Source organism: Pongo pygmaeus, chromosome 12 (assembly GCF_028885625.2).
Source record: "Pongo pygmaeus isolate AG05252 chromosome 12, NHGRI_mPonPyg2-v2.0_pri, whole genome shotgun sequence".
Lineage (NCBI taxonomy): Eukaryota > Metazoa > Chordata > Mammalia > Primates > Hominidae > Pongo > Pongo pygmaeus.
The window spans coordinates 71,096,302-71,109,447 of record NC_072385.2 but is presented as its reverse complement, the minus strand read 5'-3'; positions in this window follow the sequence as shown (position 1 = coordinate 71,109,447).

Below are 13,146 nucleotides of genomic sequence, written 5' to 3'. Positions count from 1 at the left end.
GACCTGCTGACTTTCATTCAGTTTGTGGCCCACTAAGACCCTTTACGTTATGTAAACTCTTCATGGTTTCCAGCTTCTATTTGAGAGTTTTGATACGTTCTCATGGCTTCAAGTCTGTATTTGTCACTACTGAAATCCTGTTTTTACTCCTGTTTTCCATATTGTTTGGAGTAGTTCAGCTTTGACCAAAATGAATGGTCATACTATAGAGTGAGCTGGTGGAGAATTACATAAAAATTCCTCAGAAAAGCAGAATGAGATATAAATGAAGAGCAGTCATGGCTTTGCCAACTAATTCATAATTTTTTTTTTTTTGAGACAGGGTTTCACCTGTCACCCAGGCTGGAGTGCAATGGCATGATCTCAGCTTACTGCAACCTCTGCCTCCCAGGCTCAAGCAATCCTCCCACCCTAGCCTCCTGAGTAGCTGGGACTACAGGTGTGTGCCACCACGCCCGGCTAATTTTTTTGGTATTTTTTGTAGAGATGGGGTTTCACCATGTTGCCTAGGCTGGTCTTGAACTCCTGGCTCAAGTGATCCTCCTGCCTTGGCCTCCCAAAGTGCTAGGATTATAGGCATAAGCCACCAAGCCCAGCTTGATTCATAATTTCTATCGCATCAGAGGATGCCACTGCTGTAAAAGTGGGGAAATGATAACATTGATTAGACTTCTACATTCCCTTATTCCCTCCCCCACTTCTTTCTCCCAAAAACCTACTTCCCTGATTGTCCTGCTTGTATATGTATTATTTTACTCTAGTCTTTGGAAATATTATCTCAAACTGGCCTTTCTAATTCTCAGAGGAGATGATAAAACTTCAACAAAAATATTCATGAAATGCAAGTAGCTCAAAAGGTCTAATAATGAGTATATTTTCCACCACGACTTTGCCCTTTTATAGTCTTATTCGCCTGTGCTTTTGATCTTGCTTTATACAACAGAAGAGTGGAACGCAGCTTTTAATATAAGATACGGGTTCTAAGACCCAAGAGATCAGGAAGTATACCTTTAATTTGATTAACACAATGTATCCTTTTAGCAGTTTTACTGCTCAAACTTAGTAAAATGTGAAAACCTACTGAAAGTTGATTTTGGAGACACCAACAGAAGACAACTGGTTATTTGCTGTCATTCTCTGGCACCGCTGAATTATGTTGGTCTCATGTTCAGTGTCTGCCCCAATCAGTGAATGGTGCTCCTGAGCAGCCCCAAGAATCCTAGTCCCTCCACCCTCTTGTACAGAGCTAGTCCCTGTGTCATTTCAAGAAGATTTGCATGGAATTGACCTTACAAAGTGAATGTTTAATTTTAAAAGCTGTGCTTTTTTTTCCCCCATTTCCATTTTAGTAAGCAGACCAGATGCTTTGCCAAATTTACCCTCAGCTAATTGCATAGTTCAATGTCCTGAAATGTGCCCTTGTTTGCTTAAAACCTGCTGATTTGCAAAAGAAATCGTTCCAGGAATGTGGGTCAGAGTGGACGCTCCTGTGGAAGCTGAATTGACCAGGAAAGAGTGGTTCAGGCCTGGCTGGGGTGCTGGGTGCCTGTAAATCTGCAGGAATAGGGGACCCTCCAGGGCAGGATTTTCATTCTAATGATAAGGCTGCTGGAGGTGAGGGAGAACTGGGGCCTGAAGATGTGGACAAAAATCAGTTTGGCTCTGATCCACCTTCGGAATTCCCCTCAAGCTTTATATCTTGAGCAGGCTTTGGGTCAAGACTGAAATAGAATGTTAATGCACAGCCAGAGGAAAATAATTTTAAAATCTGGCATTTGCTCTGCCTCTGTCCCTGGAGGCCCTCTGATGAGATGTATGTGAAGAAGGAATGATCTTCCAGCAAGAATAGAATAAGAATGAAGTTGCTCAGTTACTTTTCCCTGTTTGTGAATCTGGAACCTGACTCACAGAGGTGTTCCTGGGCATTTGGCCCTAGGGAATTTGGTAGACTCTTGGCTAGCTCCAACTCCTGCTAACAGGGAAATTAGTTTGGAGAAGCCTGGAGGAGACTGAAAATAGAGGGAATGAAAAGAGACAAAGTGGATGCTGTTCTAGTGGAAGGGACAAGATGCAAGGATCATCTGCCTGCTTTGGTAACAGTGGTGGTGTTCCCATCGAATATATGGGACAGATATGAGCTTCCTGTCATTTTTAGCATGGGCCCTTACTCAGGTATCCCAGGGACAGCTCCATTCCCAGCTACATCACTCTCAGGTTGGCTGCTGTGCTCCTGCCGGACCTGCTGTCTTTCTCTTGTTGGATGCGCTTTGCTGACCTACAAGGCAGACACTGGGGGGTGAAGGGGGTGATGCGGGGTAGGGGAGCTGCTCACTGTATTTCACTCAGCTCTCAGAATCCATCTAGAACTTGTTTCAGTCCTTAGAAGTTCAGTCATCTTAATAATTGTGTTAGTTTCCAATGGCTATGTAACAAATTACCACAAACTTAGTGGCTTAAAACCATGCATATTTATTATCTTACAGTCCTGGAGGTCAGAAGAACAAAATGGATCTCACTGGTCTAAAATCAAGGTGTCAGCAGGGCTGTGCATCTTTCTGGAGGCTCAAGGGGAATCCATTTTCTTACCTTTTGCAACCACATTCCTTGTTTCATGGCCTGCTCCTTCTTCAAAGCCAGTCATGGCTGGTCGGGCCTTTCTCACGTCACATCACTCTGACATTCCCTCTTCTGCTTCCCTCTTCCTCATTTCAGTTCTCTTGTGATTGCATCGGATAATCCAAGATACTCTCCTTATTTTAAAGTCAGCTGAATGGCAAGCTCAGTTCCATCTGCAAACTGGATTCCCTTTTGCATGTAACCTAATATATTCACAGTTTCTAGGGATTAGGATGTAGACATCTCCGGGGGATCATTATTCTGCCCACCATGGTAATAAGCCCTCACTTTTTTTAAAGCCCTTTTAAAGACCTCATTTGACCCTAAAAATGCCCGTGAAACAGGTGAATGGGTGGGATTATCCCCTTTAATGGATAAAGAAGCTAAAGTATGAGTCAAAAAAATTAAAATAAAAAAATCTTGCATGGGCCCCACTCCAAGTTTACTTTGTTTGTTTGTTCGAGACGAAGTCTCCCTCTGTTGCCCAGGCTGGAGTGCAATGGTGCAATCTCAGCTCACTGCAACCTCCACCTCCTGGGTTCAAGCAATCCTCCTGCCTCAGCCTCTGAGTAGCTGAGATTACAGGCTCATGCCAACACACCCGGCTAATTTTTGTATTTTTAGTAGAGACAGAGGTTTCACCATGTTGGCCAGGCTGGTCTCAGACTACTGACCTGAGGTGATTCACCTGCCTCGGCCTCCCAAAGTGCTGGGATTACAGGTGTGAGCCACCATTCCTAGCCCAAGTTTACTTTGAAATAGAGGGTGGAACGGAGTTAAGCTATGGGCCACGGTGTTCAGTTTATTTCGAGTCTGTTGCTCTAGATGACAATGCCTATCAAAGAGGAGGGGTGTGGGGAAAGTATGACTTTGTATGGCCAGCTGTCAGACCTGGATTCAGATTTTATGTTCACACAAACTTGATCTACCTTTGGAATTCCTCTCAAGCTTTGTCATTTCCTCTTCTTGAGTCTGTGAGTCCTTGTTTTTGCCTTCCTGGGTGGCTTTGAAAGTGATCAATATGATAATTTTAACACAGATAGCTACTGTAGATAGGTATGACCCAAATGCAAAGTTACTTATATTTATTAAAATGAATGTCATAGGAAGATGCTGAATGGAGAATAAAAACCATGGCCCTGATATTGACATTGTGGAATTTTCCATGAAGGAGGAGTAGACAATTTGTAACAAGCAAGCGATATATGGACAAACTTTTTTTTAAAATAAAGAATGAGTTTTGAAAAAAAAAAAAAAACTTAGAGAACCTATGATACTTAGGACAATCCTAAAAGCAACTAATAAAGAGGAATTCTGACAGCCATTATGACTGCCATCCAAACATATAGGACCCAACTATGTGGTTCTCCCCATAAGCTTAATTCCGTCTGCAACTTGACTAGGAAGCTTAGGAATTGGACCTTGAATCTACGGAAATAAAGGAATAAAGAAACAAAAATCTCCAACCTACAAAGAGGCTGGATTTAGAAGGTTTACACTGAGCTGCTGTTTGCTAGCACTTCCTCTCTGTTTTATTCTATTTTTTTTTTTTTTTTTGGAGTAGAATTAAAAACTTCTCCAACCTTAGCACAACTTCTCTGCTTAGGGGTCAGATTTTAAAAAAAAGCAAAACAAGACACACACGGGAACACCCTATTGGGGTACTTGATTGACTTTTAGTCAATAATACAAGGACGTAGGCTTTTAAGCCAGGAATTAAACTTGAAAACAATGGTGCCTTCCACAGACACCCTTACCAGGTGACTCAAGGTTGGCAGCACACATCACATATATCCCCTCAGGTATGAAAATGGTAAATGTATCCTGGAGTGGCCCAGCATCTCAGAAAGCAATTATAATAAAATTCCTAGGATGTGTTTTCCCTGAGGATGAGTGATGACTTTGACTCTTCATCTTCTAACTCCAAAGCATTGCTGTCTCAAATAGTCAAAATGACAAGGGAAGGAATGTTTTCATTGGAGAGTCCCAACGCTGTTTCCAGCACATTTTTCCATTTGCCTGACTGCTCTTGGCCCTGAATGGAGTCAAAGGTGGAGTTCTTTCTACTGAAATCATAAAAGTCTCTTTATTGGCATGTGTGCATTCAGATATGCTCTTGGTATTGCTCATGTTACTAGCTGCAGCTGGGTTTGCTGTGAGTGAATTGTTTTTGTCTTTAGTTAGGACCACATGTTGACTCATGACTGCCTGTATCCTGTGATTGGAGTAGGCATTTTAGTGAGGGGCTTAATTATTCTTGTATTTTTGTTGTGTCTTTTTCACTCTTCAATCCATATGCTTATTTGAGCTTGCTTGCAAAAGGAAGAAATATTTGGTTCATTCCATTTTATGCAATAGAGGCAAGAGCTTAATGGGGGCTTGGGAGCTGTTTTTATAATATAGGGAGCTGTTTTCATGACCTAGCAGACTGAAGTTTTCAAAATAAATTTGGCAAGCCTTAGGCGTTACTAAAATGTTGTGAGATAAGGAGTGCGCTTGTGCCCCACTTTAAACTCTGTTAAAAAAAATTTTAAAAATCAAATCAAAAATAAAATTAAAACCTTGCATCAAAGTGTTAATAGGTAAGCCTGTACATTTGAGCTCCACAGTCTTTACATATATTAAATCAAGAATCAGTCAGCTGGGCGTGGTGGCTCAGGCCTGTAATCTCAGCACTTTGGGAGGTGGAGGTGGGTGGATCACTTGAGGTTAGAAATTCAACACTAGCCTAGCCAACACAGTGAAACCCTGTCTCTAGTAAAAATACAAAAAATTAGCTGGGTGTGGTAGTACTTGCCTGTAATCTCAGCTACTCAGGAGGCTGAGGCACAAGAATCACTTGAATCTGGGAGGCAGAGGTTGCAGTGAGCTGAGATGGCGCCACTGCACTCTAGCCTGGGTGACAGAGCAAGATTCTGTCTCAAAAGGAAGAAAAATAATCAATGAGTTCCTTATTATTTCTGTAGGACCAAAAATTGATTTCAGAAAATTAAAGTCTGATATATGTGTGTATTATTATTATTATTATTTTGCAGGGTCTCATTTTGTCACCCAGGCTGGAGTGCAGTGGCACAATCCTCGCTGACTGCAGCCTCAACCACCCAGGCTCAAGAGATCCTCCCACCTAAACCTCCCAAATAGCTAGAACTACCGGCATGAGCCACCATGACTGGTTAATATTTTTATTTTTTGTAGACACAGGGTCTCACTATGTTGCCAGGCTGGTCTCTAACTCCTGAAGTCAGGAGATCCTTTCACTTTGGCCTCTCAAAGTGCTGGGATTACAGGCATGAGCAACAAGTCTGATATCTTTTAAAGCCTTATTATAAATACTGAAGTATAAATATGGTAATTTCTCGTATTTCAAAGCTTAAAATTTTAAAACACTTTGGATCATAGATTCAGAGGGCTGTGAAGGAGTCAAGAAGTTACGAGTTTATGGCAATGGTTTTCTTATTTTTTAATTTTAATAAACAGGCCCCTTACTAGAGAAACAGAAAAGTATGTGGGTACCTTAACTGGTATAAAGCGAGCAGAGATTCAAATAGCATGGTGGCTCACGCCTGTAATCCCAGCACTTTGGGAGGCCAAGATGGGCAGATCACTTGAGGCCAGGAGTTTGAGACCAGCCTGACCCACATGGTGAGACCCTGTCTTTACTAAAAATGCAAAAAATTAGCTGGGCGCGGTGGTGTGCGCCTGTAATCCCAGCTACTAGGGAGGCTGAGGCAGGAGAATTGCTTGTACCCAGGAGGCGGAGGTTGCAGTGAGCTGAGATGGCGCCACTGCACTCCAGCCTGGGCAACAGAGCCAGACTCCGTCTCAAAAAAAAAAAAAAAAAAAAAAAAGCCTCTTCAGTGCAGGAACAGTATCTTACTCATCATAGAATCCCATGCCTGCCACGCAATAGAACCTCAATTAGCTGGGCGTGCTGGAGTGTGCCTGTAGTCCCAGCCACTCGGGAGGCTGAGGTGGGAGGATCACTTGAGCCCGGGAGTCCTGGGGCTGTAGTGCACTATGCCAATCTGGTGTCCACACTAAGTTTGGCATCAATATGTTGACCTTCTGGGAGTGGGAGACCACCAGGTTGCCTAAGGAGAGGTGAACCAGCCCAGGTTGGAAATGGAACAGGTCAAAAACTTCCATGCTGATCAGCAGTGGGATCACACTGCACTCCAGCCCGGGCAACATAGCGAGACCCTGTCTCTATTTAAAAAACAAACAAACAACAACAACAACAACAAAAACCCTCAATTAATTTGTAGAACTAAGCTGTGTAGGAAAGCTTTGGAATTAGACATGCCTCAATTTGAATCCCAGTTCTGCCAATTACCAGCTAGGTGATCTTTGTTAACTTATTAGAATACTGTTTTTCTCATTTTCAAAATGGGAAATGGTATTATAATTATAAAGTTAATATAATCTACAAGTGTTATAATACCTTAGAGGAGTAAATAAGATAGCACATGAAAGCACGTAGCATTTCACAAGGACCTACTTCAGCAAATGACAATCTTTTAAATTAGTCTACCAAAGGGTTTTCCCATTTAAAAAAATTAATCAAATATACATCTCTTTAACTGTCAGTCAGCTTCAACCAACATGAAATGACTGAGGATAATGCTCTGAGTTAGTGAAATTCCAACCAAAGGCAAAAAACCAAAAAAAAAAAAAAAACCCCAAAAACAAAAAACAGACTTTTTAGTTTGCTTGCTGAAACTTTCTATAGGTAAACATATTATTAGATTTTTAAAAAACAATGAGAGTAGCTTCTGGACCCTTTTTTGCCACTTTCCTTGGCCCCTAGAAGTCGGAGGGTCCAAGGCTGAGCAATGTTCCTGCTTTGGCTTCTAGATCGGACAGGTCTAAATCAACCTTAATATATCTTTGGAGCATGTGTTTAGAGAGAGGGAGCACTGCAGAGTGAAAAAGCATGATCTTTGGAACCAGACAAGGTTAGGTCTAAATCCTGTCTTCTGTTTACTTGCTGTGTGACCCTGAGCAAGTTCCTTAACTTCTCCTGAGTTTTAGTTTCAGCTTCTGTAAAATGGGAATAAGATCTGCCTTACAGAGTTGTCATGAGAATTGAATGAGATATTGATAAAGTCCCAGCACACCACCTGGCACATTGCAGGCATCCAATTAAATGGTGGTTGTTATTTGCATGAATTTTGGGGATCCAGCAAAATTTGAGCGTTTATCTTAATATAAAAGTGGTTATTGGTTTTAAGATTAGGATTCTTTTTCATGCCACAAAGATTCAAATATGAGTAAATGTGGCATTTCTATTTTGTAGAAAGTTTATGAAAAAAGCTACTGTGTATTAAGAACAAGAGGCAGGAGCTCTGAGTTCTAACAGCTTGCTTATTCCTTCATCTGTGCATTCAGTCAACATTACTAAGTGCATAAGCACTGTCATATGCACTGGAGATATCATGAATAAGAGTGGTGCCTGTCCCCAAGATGCTCAGTGACTATAGGACTGTAGGAGGAACAAGTATTCAGAATTCCATAGAAGATATGATAGTTGAGTCAGGCATTAAAAAATAAGTAGAGTTTCACCACATAGATAAGATTACTACTTCAGGCAGACAGAGCAGTTTGGAGGGAAAGTCTGCAGGTAAAACCCAGAATGGTGCACTGGAAGAACTGCAGCTTGAAGGAGTGGGGAAGAACAAGATGAAGTCAGGCAGGTGGAAAGAGGCCTTGTATGCCAGGCTAGGGAGTTTGGGTGTTATCCTGCAGGAAATGAGAGTCCTTCGTTTGTTTGTTTGTTTTGTTTTTGATACAGGGTCTTACTCTTGCCCAGGCTGGAGTGCAGTGGTGTGATCACAGCTCACTGTAGTCTCAACTTCCTGGGCTCAAGCAATCCTTCCACCTCGGCCTCCTGAGTGGCTGGGACTAGGGGCACAAACCATGCCTAGCTATTTTTTTCTATTTTTTGTAGAGACAGGGCATCACTATGTTGCCCAGGCTGGTCTCAAACTCCTGGGCTCAAGCAATCCTCCTGCCTTGGCCTTGCAAAGTGCTAAGATTACAAGCATGAGCCACAATGCCCAGCCTGGAAATGAGAGTCTTAGCAAATTTTAAGGAGGGTAGTGTCATGATCAGATTTGGTTTTAGGTTTCCTGATAAATACAATCATAGGGCTGGTATGGTAAAGAGACATTACTACAACATGAAAGCGCACAGTGAGATTGCTATCCTACATGATCTGGTCATTATATTTCTATTAATATGTGCTTATCGTCTCCTAGGACCACCCAGATGTTTTTCCTTGAAAAATAGCACAGAATTGTATACTAGTGAACTTTTTGAAAAGTACATGTTGGAGAAGGGTGTGTGTGTGCCTGTGTAAAATGTATTTGGATCTGGCATTTCAGCTTGTTAGGAGATTCTTTTGAAATGTGATTGTATCATCAATCAAATTAGCTCTCCTCTCAGCTTTCTATCATTTTCAAATGTGGCAACAATGACTTATAATGCTGTTTAAATATAGATAGACCATTCATCGCCTACAGCATGAAGTTCAAACTCTTTATAATAATCTATTATTTAAAAGACTGATAACTTCCGACGCCAGTCTTTTCAGCTCATCTCAACCCCTTCTCTTCTACACACCTTATATTTTAATGACACAAAACTACTTTTGGTTCTGTTCAGGCCTTATATTTTTAAATGTCTATATCTTTACCCATGCTGTTCCATCTGTTGAAAGCCTGTCCTACCCTCTAGGCAGGATTCATCACCTATTTTCATCTTTTACATAGCTGTATTACAGTATTATCATAAGGAATTGTGGTTACCTTAAATTTGTCTCCTCTGCTAGATGGCTGGAAGGGCAAGGACTTAATCTTATTTATCTTTTTTGTCCTGGAGTGTCAAAGCATAGTGGATGACATATTGTTGTAGCTAACTAAATTGTTGACTTTGCAGAACAAAATCATAGCGTACTAAAAATAGAGAGCGTATCTTCTGCTGCTCTGCTTTGTAAAGTACTGAACAATCAACAGTTAAATCTCCAGCCTTCTTTAGCAAGGGCTTATTGACCACTGGGAGCAATAGTTTTTAGGATAGCAAAAATTTTGACTCTTAATAAGCTCTCATTCGTTTTAGGAAAACTATTGAAGCAAAGTCCTAAAACTTCTACTTTCTCTAGTGGTCATTTTAGTATTTCTAGGTATTAATGAATCAAGCATTTAAAAATAATGTTTAAATGTGCATATAACTTTAATATGAAATATTTTTCTCTTTAGGCTATAATATTGAGCAGTGTCTCTAATGTGCTTTGAATTAGAATATAAATAACTCAAGATCAGGAACTAAAAACCTTTAAAAACGAATCAATAATACTTTTCTACCAGCCAAATGTAGTGCTATTAGAGTTCTGAAAAATTAAAGACAAAGCCATTCTTGGTTGATTATTGTTTTTAAAAGTCTGCATTTTTGGCTGGTTGCAGTGGCTTACGCCTGTAATCCCAGCACTTTGGGAGGCCGAGGCGGGCAGATCACGAGGTCAGGAGATCGAGACCATCCTGGCTAACACGGTGAAACCCCGTCTCTACTAAAAATACAAAAAAAAAAAAAAAAAAAAGGAAGAAAGAAAAATTAACCGGGCATGATGGCAGGCGCCTGTAGTCCCAGCTACCGGGAGACTGAGGCAAGAGAATGGTGTGAACCCGGGGGTCAGAGCTTGCAGTGAGCCTAGATCGCGCCACTGCACTCCAGCCTGGGTGACAGAGCGAGACTCCGTCTCAAAAAAAAAAAAAAGTCTACATTTTTAATGTAGCTGAGTGCTAAACACTTAGGTCTGTGGAACAATATATACATTGTGATTGTACACCTTACTAGATTAAAAAGCTCTTTTCAGACAAGAATGTTCAGCTGTGGAATATGTTTAGATAATGCATGTTGATAAGATAAATTTCCAAATGTCTTTGGCTTTTCATAGAATATATGTTCCATGCTGTGCTGCGATTTGTATCTTGTTTTCAGGAGTTCCAGCCTGTCTTGACTTGGGTTAAGATGATGACACACTGATGCCTAGCCTCACTTTCAGAAAGATGTAAATCTGTCAGAATACATTTAAATGTCGAGGTTAAACTTATATTTAAACACATTTTTCTAGGGCTTGAATATTTTTAAGTGTGTAAACACTGGGGAAAAAAGATTTTTAGAATGATTCTTAGAATGGCCTCGTAACTATTTAGTTTTGCTTTTTGATTTAAAACCCCCCAAATTAACAGTTTCTTAAAATTAGAATAAAGATACATACCCATAACAAGTTAGTGTTAATTATACTTACAAAACACAGTAGTTCAGTCTCCTGATAAATCTTTTCTATGACCAAAATCTAACATATTACATGCTAACCAATTTACAAGGTAAACTCTTCTGTTTGCCGCTTTGTTTTCTGCCTCCATGCCTACTTTGCTATGCAAAAGCTTTATGTCAATTTACTTTTTGAGCCGTTTAAGACCAAACCAAATTATTCCTTCAGCACATTTTAAACAATCCCTTAAAGACCTCTTTTTCTTGGCTATGTTTCCAATCTTGGCTTATCACTATAATATTTCATGCTCCATGCTTCTGAAAAAATTCAATATTCAAGAACAAAGTAATCCAGAGCTTTACTTCATTTCAGTCTTTTTATGTCCTAGGGCTGTCCCAACTCAATGACCCAGTTTTTATTGTGTCACATCTCACTGTCTGTTGCTGACTGCGACCAGCTTGCCTAATCCTTTTCCCGTCCCTTATCAGTTTTCCCTTAATTCAAAAATCTTGTTTTTTATTCTTTCCAGTTCTCCTTTCACAGCTTTTAGATTTTTTTTCTTTCTCTTGAGACTCAGTATTCCTGTGGTAACTACTCAGAAATACAAAGACAAATGGGTAACTAAAGTCCACAAACCTGTCCTTGTTAAAATTTTCATTGTACTATTTTTAGAATTGTGTGTGGTGAATACTAGAAAGTGGATGTTATAATTTGGCAATATGCCCTTAAAAATGTCCATACTCTAGGACCCAGCAATTTCACTTCCAGGAATCTGGCTTATTAATTAAAAGGAATCATCTAGGATATGGAAAAAGCTATATGCATGAGATGTTCATTACAATGTTATGTATAAAAGAAAAAGGAAATAACACAAATATCTAATGATAGGAGAGAAGTTAAATAAATTATGGCCCATCTACTTGATGAAATAACACACGATCATTTAAGATGATGATTGTGTAACTACGTAGAAACATAGGTAAATACTTTTAATGTTTTCAGAAAAGCAGAGTGCACAATTATAAGTGCTTATGATCACAATTGTGTTTTTAAAAAACTATTTGCAAAGTAAAAACATCAAAGAAACATGACATTTGCTAATAGTTGTTATTTTAAGGTGGTGGAATTGTAGAAGATTTTTCTTTACTCTCAAAATCTTGTGATCCTATTCCTTTAGAGTTTTTAAAAACTATAATCTTAATTCAAGTAAAGAATCATTAGGTAGGTTATGTCAGATAAAACTTAGATTATTTCAGATAGAGCTCTATTTAAGTCTAATAACCTAATGGCTGGGTGTGGTGGCTCACGCCTGTAATCCCAGCACCTTAGGAGGCTGAGGCAGAATGATTGCTTGAGGCTAGGAGTTCAAGACCAGCCTAGGCAACATAGTGAGACCTCAGCTCTACAATTTTTTTTTTTTTAATTAGCCGGTCATGGTGGCATATGCCTGTAGTCCTAGCTACTTGGACGGCTGAGGTGAGATCACTTGTGCCCAGGAGTTGGAGGCTGCAGTAAGCTATGACTGTGCCACTGTACTCCAGCCTGCGTGACAGAGCAAGACCCAGTCTCTAAAAGACGACAACAAAATAATAATCTAATAACTGTGGGTGTGGGGGAGATAAGAAAGGCAGTGAGTATTTCATTTTGTTTACTCTTTTTGTTGTTGTTGTTGAGACAGTCTCGCTGTCGCCCAGACTGGAGTACAGTGGTGCGATCTCAGCTCACTGCAAGCTCTGCCTCACGGGTTCACGCCATTCTCCTGCCTCAGCCTCCCGAGTAGCTGGGAATACAGGTGCCCGCCACCACGCCTGGCTAATTTTTTTTTTTGTATTTTTAGTAGAGATGGGGTTTCACCATGTTAGCCAGGATGGTCTCGATCTCCTGACCTTGTGATCCGCCCGCCTCGGCCTCCCAAAGTGCTGGGATTACAGGCGTGAGCCACCGCGCCTGGCTCATTTTGTTTACTCTCATAGGTCATCTCTGAAAAGATGAATTAGAAAAAAGACCCTCCTAGTATCTGTTTTAAAATACAAAATTATCTTTAAAAGACTGTAGTAGGTTCTATTCAAGTTTATTTTATTGCTGCTGACTTATCCAGGCCAGCTTGCTCTCGCCTAACTTACTTAATCACATTCCTCCTGGTATCTCTGCCTCTGGTCCAAACCTTTCAATCCATTTTTCACATTGTCTTCAAAGAGATCTTTCTGAAACCTAATTCTGATTGTGATACTCCACTGTTTAAACGGTTCAGGGATTCA